Raw genomic sequence first — 21,232 nt, 5'->3', positions numbered from 1 at the left:
GCACCGTCAAGCAATCGTCATACATAAATCATACAAGGCATACACTTACCACCTAAGGTAAGTGTATTGACTATCACATCGAGTATGCACACAGCCCCGAAAATATAACAAGGAAGTGGGGCTAGAAACTCACCTCAATGCGGTTGCGTTCACCGTTTACGGTTATTCCCTTCTCGAGTTGTGCACGACTAACTGTATAATAATTATACGTATCAATAAACTATCACTACACATATCGTCTTTCTAGTTTAATTATTACCCTCAACGAACATGGGCGGCAGCCCCTAGCGGGGTCCAAGGGGCAGAGCCCCTGGCTGTGGTCGAGCTGCCAGGTCAGCTTGGAAAAAATTTTATTTTCATTAACTGTCTTAACACATTTTCCATTAGAATTTTGAATCATTAAATAATTCGCCACTTAAAAGTCCAAGGGCTTCTTTGTAATTAAATCATTCTTTTCTAAGTCCAGGGGCCATTCTGTCATTCTGTTAAACTTCTAATTCGTTACATTTCTCTTAACGAACTGGTCACAGTAACGAACTGGACCGTATAACGAACTGGACCTTTAACGAATCAGTCCATATAGCGAACTAGTCCAAGTAGCGAATTGGACCTTCTAATTCGTTATCTCAGTTAACGGATGACTATAACGAATTAGGGGTAATTCGTTATCTTATTCCCTTAACGAATTGGATACGAACTACAGCTAGTTCGTTAATCTTTCCTTAGCGAATCAGATGGCGAATTATTTCTAATTCGCTAGTTACTCCTTAGCGAACTAGGGTTAGGTTAGGGAAAATCAGAACATTCCCTGACATTCACTCCTCGTATTTAACTTTTTCGGCGCACCCTTTCCGCCGCCGCCGCCGGAAGGCTGCCGGAAAATCGCGGATTCGCCGGAAAAACGAGTTTTAACACGTTTTTCACCGTTTTTCGTCTCGTTCGATCCAGATCTGAGCTAGGGTGACCTCTAAGCGCATCATAGGTTCGGTTTATACCCGATTCCACCCGGATCTCGTGACTTAAACTGTTTAACGGTGTCGGCTCGTCGTTTCGGGACCATATCCTACGGATTTAAGCTCAAACAATATCATACTATCATTACCTTGGATCGGGATCGGTTCTCTTGGTGATATCGGCTAGAGAGAGAGAGAGAGAGCTTAAGTGTGTGTTTTGGGAGGTGTATGGAATGTGTGAAATGAATGATTAATGGGCATTTATGACTTATATAATTATGGATCATGGGCTTAAGCCCATGGTCCTTTCCTCTTTCTTTCATAGTCCAAGTCCATAACCCATGTCCATTTAACCCAATACTAGACCGACTCATAATAACTGTATTTTCATTTATTAACCGAAACTAGAAAACGGGATGTTACAAAACCAGTTTACGAGTTCACGGGTTATCTAAAAATCATGTATTATGGGTTTAAAATAGCTTATGTGTTCTAAGAGTTTATGAGTTTCTAAAATGGTTTGGGGTCATAACCCATAAACCCGAAAACTCACTAATACCGGAATCAACATTTTTTCTAAAAACTCCATAAAATCATGTAAATAGCCAAATACTGAAAAACCCGCTAAAAGCTGGAAATTGGCAATTCTCGGGAACCCAAAATTTCTGAGAACTAATTCCGAAAAATAAGGTTTTACCGGAAACTTAAAAATCCTTACTCTAAACTTTTTTCTGCTATTAACTAATTAAATGTTTTGTAAACCTTAAATATTATAAAATTTTACAAAACATAAAGGCTTAACTTAAATGAACTTTTGATGTGATACTTCTGCCCAAAGGTGATAAGTTACATTTACCATATCATTCAAGTCTAACTAAAAGTTTTTGTTAGTTTTTTGCCTAACATGATATAAATGTCTCACTTCTGTCCAAAGGTGACGTGTTACATTTTATCAAGCAAAACTAGCATGTGCATAATTAAAATAATTGTATCACTTCTGCCCAAAGGTGATGGGATACAAGTGTTTTGCACACATACTTAAATAAATTTTAGTTCTGCCCAAAGGTGATTTATTTTTTGTTTAAGTAGAACTTTTAATTATAGTCTATTAGTTTGATGTTAATAATAGACATATCACATCTTCAATAAAATATAATGATCCTCACATTAATGATCTTTCATTAAGCTAATGATCATAAATTTAATATGTATTATTTAATATCCCATAACATTACTCGCTATAATTTTCTTCTATAAATAATTATCTTATCTAAATCATCCACTCTAATATTAAAACATAATATAAGTTTTACATCATAAAGAGTTTCAATAATATTTAGCTCTTCTCAGTTTTAGCTATCCATTAAGACATGATATGACTATCCTACTGCTCTTTATAATAACAATCATTCCATTGAAAACTGGAGCATAACAAATAGAATGAGTCAATCATAATGTGTCTTACGATAATGTTAATCAAGAACTTATATAAATAAATGCTATCACTAGAGTTATTCTACATTTAGTTTTTCCTGGGACTAATCAAAATAACTCCTAAGATTCATGCACTCCTTAAAAGTTCTAACTATAAGGTTAAATGATATTACTGAATACATCATAATGTACAATACCATGACCCATAAAGTTAAGGGCTCACACATGGAAATAAGTACACTTTTCTAATGCATTACAAACTAAAAGTTTCTATTATTACAATTTGTTGCCTTAAGTATCAACTATAACACTCATAAGTACAAAAGGAAAACGAGTATGTTGATTAGCAACACATGTAAAAGAAAAGAATATGACAGTGGAACATAAGATGTTATTCAACTCACCACCATTAAAACCATAAAGAGGATAATTCTAAGGTTCATAGACAAAATACAAGTATTACTTCCAGCTTTAAGTTCTCTAAGGAGAAGGCTCGTTGTAAAAATATGTCATTATATTAGGCATAAGTAACAAGGCTATTCATAATTCAAAAGAACATCTGGCTAAAACAATAGTCGTATATTAATGATATTTAAGTCTGCTAATCCTGATATTCCAATTAACATGATAGGTTGAGTCTAGTTCTATATGTTTCTTTACTGATATCAACAAATAACTAACATGAGTGTTGGTGACAAAATTTAATTGTTAAGGCTATTATAACCATAAAAAACTGTCTTCTAGTTACGTTTTATGATACCTTAAATATTCTGGAGATCAATCAGAATTTAGTATCAATACTTAAGCTACATTATGACAGTTGAGGTTTGCATAGCCAACATAAAGTCACTCTTACCTTAACCTCTCATATTATTTGTTATCAATACATGGATTGAAACATTTAATAAATAGAATTAGATGATACTACATATTTTCACAACTTTTGTTATCATGCAAATAAGAATTTAACAAAAGACAAATGAGACTTATAAAATTCATCCATTAAAACCAAATTTCATGAGAAATCATGACATGGTTAATAAGGGTGAATTCATCTAATCTCATTCTTAGTGATTTTAATCATGTGTTGATGTCCTAAACATTACTTGGCTTAAGAAATAAGTATGGGTCCACCATAAGTTATATTTTACTGACATTCGTGGAACTTATTCAAAAAGGAATATTCAGACATAATTTTTTTATCATTTAAAAAGCTATTTACTTGCATCTAATCTGACTTCTATGGTCCATGGTTTTTAAAGAAATCCATTCATATATACCTAATACGATTTCTTCTAATATGTCCCTAAGTTTATTATGACATCTGGGCGCTAATGAATTCAAATCAAGTCTAACATATATATGACATATTCCCACATCACGTACATCATTGAAACTCCTTATGTAGTTTTTCTAGAGACATTAAAGATTAGTGGGAGCATTAAGTGTCTTGATCATAATCTGCAAGATTTGCAAGAGGTGGGGAGTGAAAACTTGATATTATCTCAATTACACCTTTTGTACAAGACCCCACTCTATCACAACACTATTCCATCAAAACTTATCTATTTAGAATTTATTACCACTCTTACAAAAGTTTCATTGTTTTCTTAAATGTGGGCATACTCTGATTCCTTACTAAAGTAATCCTCACAAGAGAAACTACCACGACTTACATCATTAACTTGTTTCTCTATTAGAATCTATTGGTCTTTAAATATTGAGCCTAAGCATGCTAATTTCCTAAAGGTTTCTAAGGTCAGTGGGAGCAGTACAAGTCCTTATAATGACTTGTTAGAAGTACAAGAGGTGGGGGAAAGAGAGTTATTAAATTTTACTCCAATTACACCTCTTGTACACCATACTGCACCAACTCTTACACACTTAGAATCCTAAAAATGATAGCAACCTAACCAAGAGCTAATCCATAAAACTGAGACTTTTAAAATTACCCAATAATCAACCCAGGAGGCCATCTAGGTTTTAAAACCTACTAACATTGATGATTATGTAACCTCCATGACTAAAGTTAAAATGGTTGTTGGAAAGCTTACTGATCAGACCTCTTCTAATTAAACCATTAATATCAATCAATCTTCTAAATGGAATAAAGCTACTATTAGCAAAATTGACTCCATAAGTCATAATAACACATTAGATTTTGTTGATACACCTAAGGGTGTTCATAACTAAACTAAATCCTAACACAAATGTTAAGACACTAAAAAGCATGATTGATTATTAAAAGTTATATTCAAGAGGGAATAAATCATCAAAGAATCTTCTTACCTATATTACAAAATATTTCTTTGAGGATCGTTATTGTTCAATGTCACACCCCCATCTTAGGCCTAGGTGTGTGACTTAATAGTTCGTACCGCATTTGTAAATAAATCAGAGTTACGATTGTTAGCGGAAGACTTTATAAAATATAAGGATTAAAGTTGTAAAATATTTACATTACAAAAGTCGAGACAAAAGTCCCGATTGGATTTACTTGTTTATAAGTTTTAACAAAAACATCATATTATAGATTTAAACAAAATTATCGGAGCCATCGGATTCTTGAGCCTTCGTCCTTTAGCTCTAATCTTGGTTACCTGCAAAATGTTATAAAAATACGTCAGCAACGAATGCTGGTGAATATTCTGACGCAAAAACATTTTCTTTTACTTTGTTACCCCTCGAGGGTTACGCATGCCTCGGCCCATCTTGGCTTAGGAATAAAAAAGTTAAAACAATATCATTATAAACTCGAGCCTCTACCTAGGTCACCCCAGCAAGACACTGCAGTGTCCCGACGTACTTAGGTACCATAAATATACACAAGGTCATTTTCACTCGAACATACTTTGGTTCGGCTCATCGTGGCTGGAGGTCGTGACCAGGCGTGGTGCGATGTGCCCACCGTATTTTACCACATATGAAAGGATCCAGACAAACGTATAGTACGAGTATAACTTTTATTAGTCGGATATACAATCCGCCTTAAGACCTTTAGTCTTATTTATCTCGATGAACCTTTAGTTCAATAATCTTTTACTTTAAAACCTTTAGTTTTAAAAGCAATATTTATAAACCTTTAGTTTATTATAAAAACCCGACGTTTCTTCTTTTCTAAGAAACGTATCCTTTTTCTTTTATTATTTAAGAACACTCTTGTTACTTAAATAATAATCATAAAAAATAATTTATATATATATATATAATTACACACATGTATATATATACCTAAACTTTTATATTTCTTTTCTATTATTTTCTTTGTTATATATTTTCTTTTTCATAAGCATCGAGTATAATTCCGACTTAGGGAATTAAGCCTTTATATTATTTTATTATTATTTTAGTCGGGTAGTAAGCCTTACCTTTCCTTGGCTTATAATTCCCTAGATACTCGAGCAGCACTTCTACGCCGCTTATTCTTTTCAATACTTGATTTGATAGCCACTTCACTTTGGCACTCAAATCGAGACACCAACTCTTCACGGCACGCACTTCGAGGTGATCGTCGGGATGCAAAAACAGCACCTCCTTCGGCTTCGAGTTCAGAATGTCGTCGGGGAGTGGTACGAATATCGAGGTATGGCACGTTTATTGAGGAATCGGGGCACAGTTTTCGAGGTTGATTGTTGGCACGAATTTCGAGGCTTAGTGAGAGGGTAGAGAGATGATTGTATGCCGGATTTGGGTGTGAGTTATGAAGACCCCGGACCTTGCTATTTATAGGCAAATTTTGTGACCCATCGTGTACCGCGCCCGGACCCTGAGGACCCGTCGCGTACCGCGACATAGGTCTGGTGACGCAGATAGTAGGTCTGCCACGTGTCGCCACGTGGCAGACGTTGTGCCACATGTTAAGACGTGGCGGACGATATGCCACATGTCGGGACACGTGGCGACCGGTGTGCCACGTGTGGACACGTGGTGAAAAGGTTTCAGGCGTGTCAGGCCACGTCATCGCGGTATGCGATGACGTAGGCTCAACAGCGATCGCGTACGCTGTTGACTCTTTCTAGAAACTTTGACCAAGCCCCATCGCGTACCGTGATGGGCTTGTCTTTTGTCCTGTCGCGTACCGCGAGAGGACAAGAAATCAGATTTTTCATTTTAGCCCTTGGGGTTTGGAAGTTGGCAGAATTGATCCTTATACTTTGGAAACTTGACATTTTTGGCCCAAAATTCTCGTGATGTTACATCCTCCCCACCTTGAAATAAATCTCGTCCTCGAGATTGCTTCACGAAAACAAGTGGGGTATTTCTTTCTCATTTCGGACTCGAGTTCCCAAGTATACTCGGGTCCTTGTCGGAATCCCATTTCACTTTCAGAATTTTCACTGTTCGTCTTTTGAGTTTCTTTAATTTTGAATCTTCGATTTGAATTGGGCGCTCAACAAATTTTAAGTTCTCATTAATTTCAACATATTTTAACGGCATCGAGAGAGATTCATCGGCTAAACATTTACGCAGATTCGAGATATGGAATACATCGTGTATCCCTTGCATTTCCTCGGGCAGTCGCAATCGGTATGCGACGGTACCAATTCGTTCCAGTACCTCAAAGGGTCCAACGAATCAGGGACTTAACTTTCCTTTCTTGCCAAAGCGCACTACGCCTTTCCATGGCGAGACTTTCAAAAGAACTTTATCACCGACTTTGAATTCTAACGGCTTACGACGGACATCGGCGAAACTCTTTTGGCGATCACGTGCCGTATTAAGTCGTTCGCGGCTTTGGATAACTTTGTCAGCGGTTTCTTGGACTATCTCGGGTCCAGATAATTGATTATCTCCAGTTTCAGACCAACACACGGGCGTTTTACATTTTCAACCATACAACGTCTCGAACGGTGCGGCTTGAATACTTGCATAATAACTATTGTTATATGAAAATTCCATTAGGGGTAAGTGGTCATCCCAACTTCCACCTAAGTCTATCACGCAAGCTCGGAGCATGTCTTCCAACGTTTGAATTGTCTTTTCACTTTGCCCATCAGTTTGTGGATGATAGGCAGTGCTAAGGTTTAACTTCGTACCTAGCGCTTGTTGGAAGCTTTTCCAGAAGTGAGACGTAAAACGACTGTCTCGATCAGAAATAATGGACAGTGGCACTCCATGTAAAGCCACAATGTTGTTAACATAGATACGAGCTAATTTGTCCATTGAATACGACTCATTGATGGGTATGAAGTGTGCAGACTTTGTTAATCGGTCCACAATTACCCAGATTGCATTATGTTGTTGAGTCGTTTTAGGGAGTTTGGTAATGAAATCCATGGTAATTAACTCCCACTTCCATACTGGAAGTTCGGGTTGCTGGAGCAATCCCGAAGGCTTTTGGTGTTCAGCCTTGACTTTCAAACATGTCAAACATTTCGCCACATGCGAAGCGACATCTCTCTTCATCCCATTCCACCAATAGTTCGCTTTAAGGTTATGATACATTTTGTCGCTCCCTGGATGCATCGTATATTTAGACTTATGGGCTTCATTTAAGATCCTCTCACGCAATCCTCCAACAATTGGTACCCAAATTAGGTTTCCCATTCTAAGAATACCATCATCACCTTTGACCAACGAGTCAATGGTGCCATTACGTTTTTCATCATAGATTCGGTTCTCGTTGATCGCTTGAGTTTGAGCGAATTTGATTTGGTCAACAAAATCGATTTGAAGTTCTAGCCTTAACGCTCGGACTCTTTTTGGCTTTTCATGCTCTTTACGACTTAAGGCATCAGCCACAACGTTGGTCTTTCCTTCATGATAAACTATTTCGCAGTCATAGTCGTTGAGAGTCTCCATCCAGCGTCGTTGGCGCATGTTGAGCTCCTTTTGATCAAAGATGTGCTTTAAGCTCTTATGATCAGTGTAAACGGTAAATCTTACTCTATAGAGATAGTGCCTCCATATCTTAAGTGCGAAGATTATGGCGCCTAACTCTAGATCGTGAGTCGTATAGTTCTTCTCGTGTACTTTCAATTGATGAGAGGCGTAAGCGATTACTTTCTTTCGTTGCATCAATACACATCCCAAGCCGGAATGAGATGCGTAGCAAAAGACAACGAAATCTTTAATACCTTCTGGCAAGGCCAGTATAGGAGCTTGAGTAAGCTTTTGTTTAAGTATATCGAACGCCTCTTGTTGCTTTGTTCCCCATTCGTATTTGACGTTCTTTCGAGTCAAGGAGGTTAGGGGAACAACGATTCGAGAAAATTTCTCGATGAACCTTCGATAATAGCCGGCCAATCCCATGAAGCTTCGAATCTCGGTTGGCGACTTTGGGATTTCCCACTTAGAAATAGTTTCAATCTTAGCGGAGTCTACTTGAATTCCGTTAACTTTGATGATGTGATCAAGAAATTGCACCTCGTGCAACCAGAACTCGCATTTCGAGAACTTGGCGTACAATTTCTCGATTCTAAGAGTTTCAAGTAATGTTCGAAGGTGATTCTCATGATCGGCCTTAGACTTAGAATAAATTAATAGGTCGTCGATGAATACGATCACAAATTTATCTAAATAAGGGTTACAAATACGGTTCATCATATCCATGAACGCAACAGGCGCATTAGTAAGTCCAAATGGCATAACGGTGAACTCATAATGGCCGTACCTTGTTCGAAACGTGGTATTTGGAATGTCTTCGGATTGAACCTTAAGTTGGTGATAGCCGGAGCGGAGTTCGATCTTGGAAAAGAAGCTAGCACCTTGGAGTTGGTCAAAGAGATCGTCGATTCGAGGAAGTGGATATTGGTTCTTGATGGTAACCTTGTTGAGAGCTCGGTAATCGATGCACATTCGCATGGATCCATCCTTCTTCTTGACAAAAAGTATCGGCGCTCCCCATGGCGATGAACTTGGTCGTATAAATCCTTTCTCGAGAAGCTCGTCAAGTTGTTTCTTCAGTTCTTTCATCTCGGTTGGTGCGAGGCGATATGGAGCTTTGGCGATCGGAGCAGTGCCGGGAATGAGATCGATTCTAAATTCCACCTCGCGGTCGGGAGGAATGCTGGGGAGTTCGTCGGGAAAGACATCGGCAAAATCGGAAACTACAGGAACGTCTTTGATTTCTTTAGGTTTAGATTCTTCGGTGACGTAGGCCATGAATGCTAAGCATCCTTGATTCAAAAATTTGTTAGCACTTATCATAGAGATTAGGCTAACTTGGCCAGCGTCTTTATCCCCTTCGATTCGTATGGTACGTTTGTCCGGGGATTGGAGTTCAATGGTCTTGCTATTGCAAAGGATACGGGTATGGTTGTCGGATAACCAATCCATACCCAACACAACATCAAAACCAGCAAGAGTCATAGGTATCAATTGAATAGGTAAAACGTAACCGTCTAACAAGATTTTTCCGTTTATTAAAGCTTCGGAGATTTTTACAATTTCACCACTAGCGGTCTCGACGCTTAGAGTTTTATTAAGTTTGATTAAAGGTTTGTTTAATAGACTACAAAACTTATAATCTATAAAACTTAAATTGGCTCCTGAATCAAACAAGACTCTAGCATAGGCATTGTTAACAAGGAACGTACCGGTAATGGTTTCTGGTGTGTCGGCCGCTTTCTTCGTATCAAGGACGAATACTCTTGCATTGCCCTTCTTGGGCTCACTTTTCTGACCGCTACCACCCGCACCACCAGTCACGGGTTTATTTTTGGGGCATTCAAAGCTAAGATGTCCCATCTCCTTGCAGTTATAGCAGGTCATCTTCTTCTTCCAACAATCGGCCGTGGCGTGACCGAATTTGTGACATGACTCACAAGGACGGGGAGTTAGATGGCATCGACCCCTGTGGTATTTCTTGCAAGTTTTGCATTGTGGGATGCCGGAGTTGAAACCAGACCTTCGTTGGTCGACTCCCTTACCCTTGAAACGGGTATTTCCTTCCTTCTACGTATCTTGCGTCGTCACGGCCCGCTTATATTCTTCCTTGTTGCGGATCATTCCGCCCATTAAGTATCCAGCCAACTCCATCGCGGAGTCGGCGGTTTGAGGCAAGTGCGACCTTACCATGTTACGAATTTCTCGTGGTAGCCCCCATATATAGCGTATAACTTTGTTGGATTCCGGGGTAACCAGTTGGGGCACCAAGCGGCAGTACTCGTGGAATTTGGTATTATACTCACGAAGGTTTGTTTCGACCACCTTGTGAAATAGGAACTTGGTTTGGATTTGGTCTGTTTCATGCATCGGACAGAACTTCGACAATATCAACTTCTTAAACTCGCTCCATGACATGTTTTACATAACCTCCCTTCCTCTACTCAAGATCAAAGTATTCCACCATTCTAAGGCCTCGCCTCTAAACATCAGGGCAGAGTATTGAATCTTCTCTTCTTCCGAACACTTGCTAGTAATTACCATTGTCTCCATCTCTTCAAGCCACCTTACAGTCGCGATGGCTCCCTTATAGCCGTGGAATTCTTTTGGCCCATAGTATTTAAAGTCTTTGAACGTACACCCACCAATCTTAAGCCTTTTAAATTCTTGACAGACCCCTCCATCAGCGTTCGATTCGTGTACACTCTCATCCATATGAGAAGGTCTAGAACGGGGTTTGGAAACAGATTTTCGAGAAGGATTAACCGAGTGGGAATGTTTTGTTTGTCTAGATTGAGATCTAGCCAAGGATTCTTCCCTAACTGCGTCTTTAATCATCTTTTGGATTCGATCCATAAATTTCTCGGGAATTGGGTCTTCTTGTTCTTTTTCGGGTCCTTTTCCTTTTTCTTTTTGTTTTTTGGATTCCTTTCGGGAAACCTCAACGTTATTACTTTGTTGAGACATTTATCTTTTTCTTTTTATTCTTTTATATCTGAAATTTATCGAATGTTCTTTATTAAACACACATTTTATTTCATCATTCGTATATACCATACAAGGTATAAACAAGGATTATTACAACACCACACATATATATACATTCATACTCGATGTATATATATTCTTATCCATACATTACTTAACACATTACACATAAACTAGATTGCACACAAACACTTCGTCTCTTGAAACACGTCGTCACCACCATCATCTCAGTCTTTCAAAAACTTCTTAACAACCCTCGTCAGTTTGTTGCATTTGTGAAGAAGCTTCTCTCCTATCTTCTTCTTCTTTCTCCCTTCTTCAGCCACCTTCTTCCTCCAATCATCAGTCTCGTGCAACGCGCGATCCAGGTGTTCTTCATATGACTGCGGAATAACGTCGGGGTATCCATATTGTGGCGGTGGGTCACGGTAACCCAACGTCACCATCTCGAAATGGTTTCTCGGTTCAGGATACGGGACGTAAGTTTGATCAGATGCAAGGTAGAGGTATGTCTTGGCGGCTTGATTTTGCTCGCGAATCTCATCAGCTTGTTCTTGAATTGAATGAATCTTTCCTTGAAATGGCGGGAAGCTTGATGAAGCTTGGTTCCTTAGCTGCTCAAGATACTGAACATACGGATCGACAGAACCGTAGCTTGGGTTGTTGGAAGTGAGTGATTCATCAATGGATGTCGATATCTCCTTTGGGTCGTCGGGATGCTCTTCTTCCGGTTCGGTTTCTTCCATAGGATCCTCCTCTTCGGGATCCTCCTCTTCTTCCTCCATAGGCTCTTCCTCCTCTTCCATATACTGAGTGTCTTCTTTGATCATCGCGGGTATCTTGAAACTCTCGTAGGGCATCGTCACCCTCATTCTTGGTTTGCGGGATGATCCTTCGCCATTGTTGGGTTGTGAGTTGACTTCATGAGTGGTAGAGCTTCCAGTATGCCACCTTCGCTGGTCGGAGTGACACTGCATCCAATCGGAGGATGGGGATCTTGGTTCTTCCTTTATGGGTCGGTTTGAAAGGAAAGTATAGGATGGGTGTGCATTTGGAAAATATCCGGTTGGGTAGTACTGTGGTACTTGTGGTGGTTGGTAGGTGGGAATTTCCGAGGGGTGGTATGCTGGTATTTCCGTGGGTTGATACATAGGCATTGTGGGTGGATGATAGCTCGAGTGTCTTGAGGGTTCGATTCTTGGTGGTGGCGGACTATCGGGTAATTTAATTGGGCATTGCTCAGTCCCGGGGAAGTATATCAGTTTGGGTCGTTCAATGTATTGGTCTCGGCTGAAGAAAGCCTCAAAGTAATCTTCATCCATGGCGTCCTTTGGGAATTTGTAGTATTTTCTTGCTCTTCTTGCTTCACGATCATAATACACCATTAATTTCTCATAAGACATCTTTGGGTGGTTTAGAATGTAGAGAGGGAAAGAAAAGGTTACCAACCACTCTTATCCCTATTCAATTAAACAATTAAAATATTTCCTATGCTTGGATCGAAGCTTGGGTATTGTTTTACGATACCCAATTCGCTAAGATCGATGGCTCTGATACCAACCTGTCACACCCCCATCTTAGGCCTAGGCGTGTGACTCAATTGTTGGTACCACATTTGTAAATAAATCAGAGTTACGATTGTTAGCGGAAGACTTTATAAACTATAAGGATTAAAGTTGTAAAATATTTACATTACAAAAGTCGAGACAAAAGTCCAGATTTGATTTACTTGTTTATAAGTTTTAACAAAAACATCATATTATAGATTTAAACAAAATTATCCGAGCCATCGGATTCTTGAGCCTTCGTCCTTTAGCTCTAATCTTGGTTACCTGCAAAATGTTATAAAAATATGTCAGCAACGAATGCTGGTGAATATGCTGACGCGAAAACATTTTCTTTTACTTTGTTACCCCTCGAGGGTTACGCATGCCTCGGCCCATCTTGGCTTAGGAATAACAAAGTTAAAACAATATCATTATAAACTCGAGCCTCTACCTAGGTCACCCTAGCAAGATACTGCAGCGTCCCGACGTACTTAGGTACCATAAATATACACAAGGTCATTCTCACTCGAACATACTTTGGTTCGGCCCATCGTGGCTGGAGGTCGTGACCAAGCGTGGTGCAATGTGCCCACCGCATTTTACCACATATGAAAGTATCCAGACAAACGTATACTACAGCCTGAGGGCTAGGCTTTTACTCTTATTCATAATGTTTTTAGAGACACTTAGTCTCATGTAAAGTTTTACACATAACACGTTCATTTATTTGAAAACAAGTTTGTATAAGTGGGGCGTAGTCACCTTTGATTGGGATCGGTTTCCAACACCGTCCTTGCGTTCTATTTATTGCTACCTCGCACCTATAGTACGAGTATAACTTTTATTAGTTGGATATACAATCCGGCTTAAGACCTTTAGTCTTATTTATTTCGATGAACCTTTAGTTCAATAATCTTGTACTTTAAAACCTTTAGTTTTAAAATCAATATTTATAAACCTTTAGTTTATTATAAAAACCCGACGTTTCTTCTTTTCTAAGAAACGTATCATTTTTCTTTTATTATTTAAGAACACTCTTGTTACTTAAATAATAATCATAACAAAGAATTATATATATATATATAATTACACACATGTATATATATACCTAAACTTTTATATTTCTTTTCTATTCTTTTCTTTGTTATATATTTTCTTTTTCATAAGCATCGAGTATAATTCCGACTTAGGGCATTAAGCCTTTATAATATTTTATTATTATTTTAATCGGGTAGTAAGCCTTACCTTTCCTCGGCTTATAATTCCTTAGATACTCGAGCAACACTTCTACGCCGCTTAGTCTTTTCAATACTTAATTTGATCGCCACTTCACTTCGGCACGCAAATCGAGACACCAACTCTTCACGACATGCACTTCGAGGTGATCGTCAGGATGCAAAAACAACACCTCCTTTGAGTTCGGAATGTCGTCGAGGAGTGGTACGAATATCGAGGTATGGCACGCACTTCGAGGCGCTCGGACCCTGGGACCCGTCGCGTACCGCGACGTAGGTCTGGTGACGCGGACAGTAGGTCTGCCACGTGTCGCCACGTGGCAGACGTTTGCCACGTGTTAACACGTGGAGGACGATATGCCACGTGTCGGGACACGTGGCGACCAGTGTGCCACGTGTGGACACGTGGTGAAAAGGTGTCAGGCGTGTCAGGCCACGTCATCGCGGTACGCGATGACGTAGGCTCAACAGCGATCGCGTACGCTGTTGTCTCTTTCTAGAAAATTTGACCAAGCTTCATCATGTACCGCGATGGGCTAGTCTTTTGTCCTGTCGCGTAACGCGAGAGGACAATAAATCAGATTTTTCATTTTAGCCCTTGGGGTTTGGAAGTTGGCAGAATTGATCCTTATACTTTGGAAACTTGACATTTTTGGCCCAAAATTCCCGTGATGTTACATTCAAGTAGTTTAAAATAGTTTAGAGCTACATTAGATGAACATTAAAACAACTTTCCATAACAATTGGCTTATATATTTGTAAAGTTATAAACTGAAGGTTAAAGAACATTTAGTCTATAAGTCAATAAAATCCGTATATAGGTTATGAACATCATAATGTGATGATATCTTAATACAATTATGTTCATCAAGAACCAAGTGGATTAATGTACCTACCTTAAAATGAGTGGGAACGGCTAAATCAAACTTGTCCTTATATAGATTACATTATTTTGACAAGTATATGTTACATAAATCAAAGCATTGTTGATACATACTTTGATATGATAGATCTTAGAGATATCCCTTACATGATAGATATCATAACAATTTGAGATAACTTAAAAAGAAAAGTGAGAACTCAAACCGGTTGATTACTCTAAACTTTGTTATATTCAATGATAACATAATGTAATTTTCGGGATATATTCTTATGTCAGCAGATAAATCTATCCCATGGAGGAGTCATAATAAACTGATAACAACAATCTACGTTATAATGACATAATATGTTGATCAATCACAACACAATTAGCGATAAATGTTGTTGAAATTTATCAGTGGACTCATAAGTTTATTAACTTCATATAAATTATATATTGAAGAATTACTATGATAAAGTCAGCTACCATGTTTTCTCAAACAGTAACAGTTCAAGAGGTGCTGCATTAAATTTTGATATGAAACTAATTATTCGTTAATGAACAAATTGAGGAATCTAAGTTTTCATATCGAATACATTCATGATATGCTTAAGGATCCGATAACTAAAAGTCTCACCCATAAATATTATGAAAGCGCTTATAATAATGACGGGTTATTGATGACTATGCGCAAATGAATATCATATTATGAATGATTAACTATTAAAATTCCTCATCTGTTTTGATTTTGTACGTCTCATAATATGTTCTGCATGCATAATGACATATAGACGAATTAATATACAAATCAAACGTTCTGAAGGGCTTACTTGAAAATTTTGATCATAACTACTTAGGTTTTAAATAAGGACTGCAGTATGATTAATGGGGGTCTTGAGCTGATGTTCAATTCAATGACTGTATTTCTCTGCTCATGTTTAAGTTTAAAGCTAAAATGAGTATTAACTCCTGATCAGGCTTATCTAATACTCATAATAAATTATTACTCGGCCAAGTGGGAGAATGTAAGATTAAATATATAATTATATATATTTATATATGGCCATTATAATCATTTATATTATAATAGATCAAAATATTAACTATACCTTTATTATATATTAGTTTTGTAATTGTTGATGTGCCATATTACATATAACTAACTAATAAAGGGTTTCCCCTTGGGTGTATATAAAGAGAGATAAATATTAGCATCATAAACTAATCACACACACATAATAATATTGTGTGCCTCGTCTCTCCTAAACCGGGTTCCTCTCAAGAACCCTAACACCATCCTTAAATATATATATCCTAAAGGGGAACTCGACCAAGCTGACAACCATGTCGTCTACATCCTTCTCTATTGCGGTTACTACTCTCTCTGCTGTAATAGGTTCATAGGTTTATTTTTTATTCATGCTATTTATTACTTACATGAAAAACTGATCAACTTAAATATAACTCTGCTGTTGTTTTAAATAGTTGATACCAGTTTATACAATTTAGTATGTAAAAGTAGAGTTTATACAATTTTTGTCCATGTGGTATGTTTTATGTTCGTTCTCTAAACCTTAAAACTAAAATCTTTTGCGTGTTTAAGAGTTGATCATATTAAGAGGTAAGTTTGTAGGTATTTAGAGCATTCTCATCAGGATCTCCATCCCCATCTTTATAATTACATTAAAAAACACTATATTTCTCTCATGTTCAATTAAATAATATTACTTTATACCTTTATCATTACAGTTTTTCCTCTTTTCTATTCACAACCAATTCAACAAATATTAAAAAATAAATATGAACAAACAAAGTTTCCCCAAATTTACAAAAAAATCACTATATTTTCTCTCTCTATACTATAATTTACACTCACAACCACTCAAAACATCACCCTATAATTTACAAACGCTCCTCACATTAATATAGGAAATGGGTTAGGAATGCTCTTAGAGCCATATATAAAATCAATATCTCGAGGGTTGAAGTTTAAACCACATGGTTGAAAATCAACTTTGGCAGTGATGTCAATAAAGAGTATTAGAAAAGCAACACGCATACCACATAGAGGTGGTCAAAAAAACCGGTTACGGAACCGGTTTGGCCGGTTTAACCGAAAACCGGTTTTTTAAAAACCGGTTTTTTTAAAAACCGGTTTGACCGGTTTACGTAACCGGTTTACGTATCGGTTATAAGTTTTGGACCCAAAACCGGTTTTATAACCGGTTATAAAAAAAACCGGTTTTTTTTAATAACCGGTTATTAAAAAACCGGTTAACCGGTTTTTAAAATAACCGGTTATTACCGTTATAAAAAAAACCGGTTAACCGGTTTTTTAATAACCGGTTAACCGGTTTAACCGGTTTTCGAACGTTACCAAACGGCCTTATAGCCGTTTTTTTGTGTTTTTGACCGTTTTTTAGCCGTTTTTTTTTGGTTTTTTTACCATTTTACCCCCACAAACATCTATATATAGTTTAGGTTGGGTATTGGTTAGATCACACTTGATTATACAACTCCAAAAGCTCTAAACGTTTATTTCATACGCGATTATACAACTCCAAACGCTCTTCTTTCGTAGTCGTTTATTTCATACTCGAGTATACCACTCTTAATTCGTAGTCGATTATCATGGCCTCCCAAAGTGCTGCTTCATCGGTCAACATGGGTGCCTCGAACACGGGAGAAACCGTCGTTCGGGTCATCCCCACGAAACGAAACCAAGATATTTGGCAACATTTCGACCTATGCGAAATGTCTAACGGAACCCAAAAAGCTAGATGCAAACATTGTTTGAAGTTTTATAACAAAGAAGCAAACTCCAGTTTAAGAGCTCATGTAGAAAAGCCCTCTTGCAAGGTCTTGAAGGACGAATCCGGAAGTAGTTCGCAGCCGGAGATGACGAATCAAGGAACGGTGTTTACGTACGACCTTGAAGCGGTACGTCAACAGTTTGGCAACTTTGTGATTCAACAATCACTTCCTTTCAACCACTTCGACAACCCTCAATTCACGCAGATGATGCAAACGTATGTTCAACCACGCTACCAACACGTAAGTCGTTCGACCCTTAGAAGAGATATGCTTAAAGCATGGAAAAACGCTAAATCCGAACTAATTTCATACTTTTCAAACTTACAAACTGGTGTGAACTTAACCACGGATGTGTGGTCGGTACCTAATGGTTCGCCCGACTCATACATTTGTGTGACGGCTCATTGGGTTGACCCCCGGTCGTGGCAAATGATGAAACGAACCGTTGCGTTTCAATTGTTTGATTACCCGCACACGGGTAGAAATATTTTTAAACTCTTGGATAAAGTCATTCGACAATACAAGATTGAAGATAAAATCTTTTCAATATCGTTTGATAACGCGTCCAACAATACGGCCGCGGTTGGCCATTTAAAATTAAAGTATAAACCTATCTGTGATGGAGCGTTTTTTCATAGCCGATGCATTGCACATATTATCAACTTGGCCGTGCAAGATGGGTTAAACGTGATCGAAACGCAAAGAAACAATTTTAAAAGAATGTTACGAGATGTTTTTAGCAACAATTCAACATTTTCAAGATACAAAAAATTTTGTGAAGAAGCTAACTGTCAATGGTTGGGGCCTAATTGGGATTGTCCAACAAGATGGAACTCGACTTGTGAAATGTTTGAGAAAGCCATCCAACAAAAACAATCGTTAATTGCGTTTCATCAAATTTTGTCAAATAGGGGTAAATGTGCACCGTACGATCCTAGAAACTGGTTATTGATTGAGATCGTTACGGAGGTTCTTCAAATTTTTAAATCTTGCACAAGTAGTTTATCCGGGGTTTACTATCCAACAAGCCCCATTGCTTTACCAAAAATTGCTGTCATGTGCACAAAGTTGAGTGACCTTCATTGTAGGGGTGCACCTTATTTTGATATGGGTGTAAAAATGAAAGAAAAATTTAAAAAATATTTTCAAGAACTACCCGCTGTTTTGACCTGTGCTGCTGCGTTAAACCCTTGCATCAATGTTGGTGGTGTTGAAGCTTTAATAGAAAAAATTTGTGATGAGCTAGGGTTAAACGACGATCAAAACCCCTATTATAGCCAAACTTTAAAGAATGATTTCAACACCACCTTGGCAAACATGTATGATGTTTACCTTACAAGATACGGGTCGTCTTCCCAAATTCATGACTCGTTAAGAGCTGTTGCCCAATCCCAATCCCAAACCGACCTTGAAATGGGGATGTACTACATGATTTGGGAAGACGCCGGTAAACGTCAAAGGGTAAACACCCCAAGCAGTGAACTTGGAAGGTATGGTGGTACCAACTTTGTGAAACACATGACTCCGGATGAATTTAGAAGTCTTGATTTGCTGGCTTGGTGGAGAGGTAAGGAGGATGAGTTTCCGATCCTCGCCGCCATGGCCAAAGATTTACTAACGGTCCAAGCTTCCACGGTAGCTTCGGAGTCTGCTTTTTCTGTTTCTGGCAGGGTTATATCGATTAGGAGGACTCGACTCACTCCACCAGCTGTAGAGATGTCGATTTGCTACAAGGATTACTTGGACTCTTTAGACAGGGCACAACATCAACGCTCACTCGAGGGGGAAATGGACTATGAGGCGGCCTTGTATGAAGACGAGGTCAATCAAGGACACACTCAACCAATGACCGATGAAGAAGCCGCGTACGACGATTACCTAAGGAATAGCTCGGGATCGGGTAGCGAAGAAAATGAGTAACAAACATCAACTTGTTAATGTAATCGTGTCTAAGCATTCTTTAATGTTTGTATTTTTGAGTTACGAATATGCGATAACGATTTAATGTTTGTATTTTTAATGTAAAAGCTATAAATGAAAGTTATGTGTTTTTAATCTTCCAAGCAAAGAATGCTAACAACGAAACCCTAAACCCTAAAGCAAAAAAAAAAAAAAAAAAAAAAAAAAAAAAAAAAAAAACCGGTTAACCGGTTAGACCGGTTTTTAAAAACCGGTTATAAAAAAACCGGTTTAATAACCGGTTCTAACCGGTTTCTAAACCGGTCCAAACCGGTTTGGCCGGTTTGAGTTTTCAGCAATAATAACCGGTTAATAACCGGTCCGGTTATTAACCGAACCGGTTTTTTTCTGGATAAAAAAAACCGGTCCGGTTAAAAACCGAACCGGTTTTTTCAAAAAAACCGATTTGTGCACCTCTATAATACCACATGTTTTGTTTTATTAGTAGGATCATAATAACAAGATTTGGAGAATAATATAAACAAACTAGGGTACAACCTAAAATTCCTACATTCTTTAGTTTTAATTAGAGAATATCACTAAAGTAGTAGTATGTTGATTCACTTGCAACATTAATTTCATGTATAGTACCTATCGTTAATTACTTTTATTATGTTACATTGAGATTATCCACATGAACATATTATATACGTTATTGGAAAAAGATATGCTAGTAGGAAAAAGACTCCAACTAGTCACTTTCTAGTCTTTCTCGCAATACCTCTCTCTATCAGGAAAACATATTGCAAATAAGCATCGTTTGCTATCAATGTTACAATAACATTATACTGTTAACATCAGTTGCTATATTATAATATATTTTAGACATATTGACTTATTAAAAAGTGATGACATGTTACCATCAACAAACATATTAAAAATTATGTTTAAAATGTACAAACTTCTAGAAAGGTGTGGAGGATGATTGAATCGTTGTCACCATGGGAACAAAGTATAATTTGGGGACGACTTTTGGCCACTGGTCTGCACCACCTCTAGTCCTCATTTCTCTTTGTATAATGCAATTGTTAAGACATTAATAAGGCATATATGAACACAATCCGATAATCATTTACAAAGATATATATGATGGAAATAATTGTGAATACATTCAGTTTGGTGGATGTTTACGAATGCATCGTATGTCCACTTGTTGATCTTCATTGTTGTAAGTCTCACTAAGGAGGAAATGATCACATCTTCTTGTCTTGCTAAACAAGTAGTGATCACCTTTATATATCTCCATTAATATATATGGGATGTCATGTATCTTAGTCCGTAATTTTATGGGATTTATCTTACTCAAAAGCACTTGAGTGTTGAGATTGAATATTGCATTGAAACCCTTATACACGTATCTCAAATACATATGTATGTGTTGACTAAAAAGTTAAAGTCTCAATCGATAAGAAAACACGAACTAAATAACTAACTCTCTTTAATAATCAGAAAATATAACTAAAAAAACTTATTACAAGTTTCAAACTCTGACTTGGTTTTACTCTTAATGAACCCTAACTTGGTTACATCTCTTGTGTTCTTGATGAACCATAACTCAGTTACATCGCACACGTTGTATAATGTCTAACCATGAATTGGTTTATATAGATTAAC

This window comes from Bidens hawaiensis, unplaced genomic scaffold, assembly GCF_021521415.1.
Source record: "Bidens hawaiensis isolate Kalapana, Puna unplaced genomic scaffold, B.hawaiensis_p1.1 tig00019363_1, whole genome shotgun sequence".
Taxonomy (NCBI): Eukaryota; Viridiplantae; Streptophyta; class Magnoliopsida; order Asterales; family Asteraceae; genus Bidens; species Bidens hawaiensis.
The sequence above is the reverse complement of the archived record's forward strand: the minus strand, read 5'-3'. Positions refer to the sequence as shown.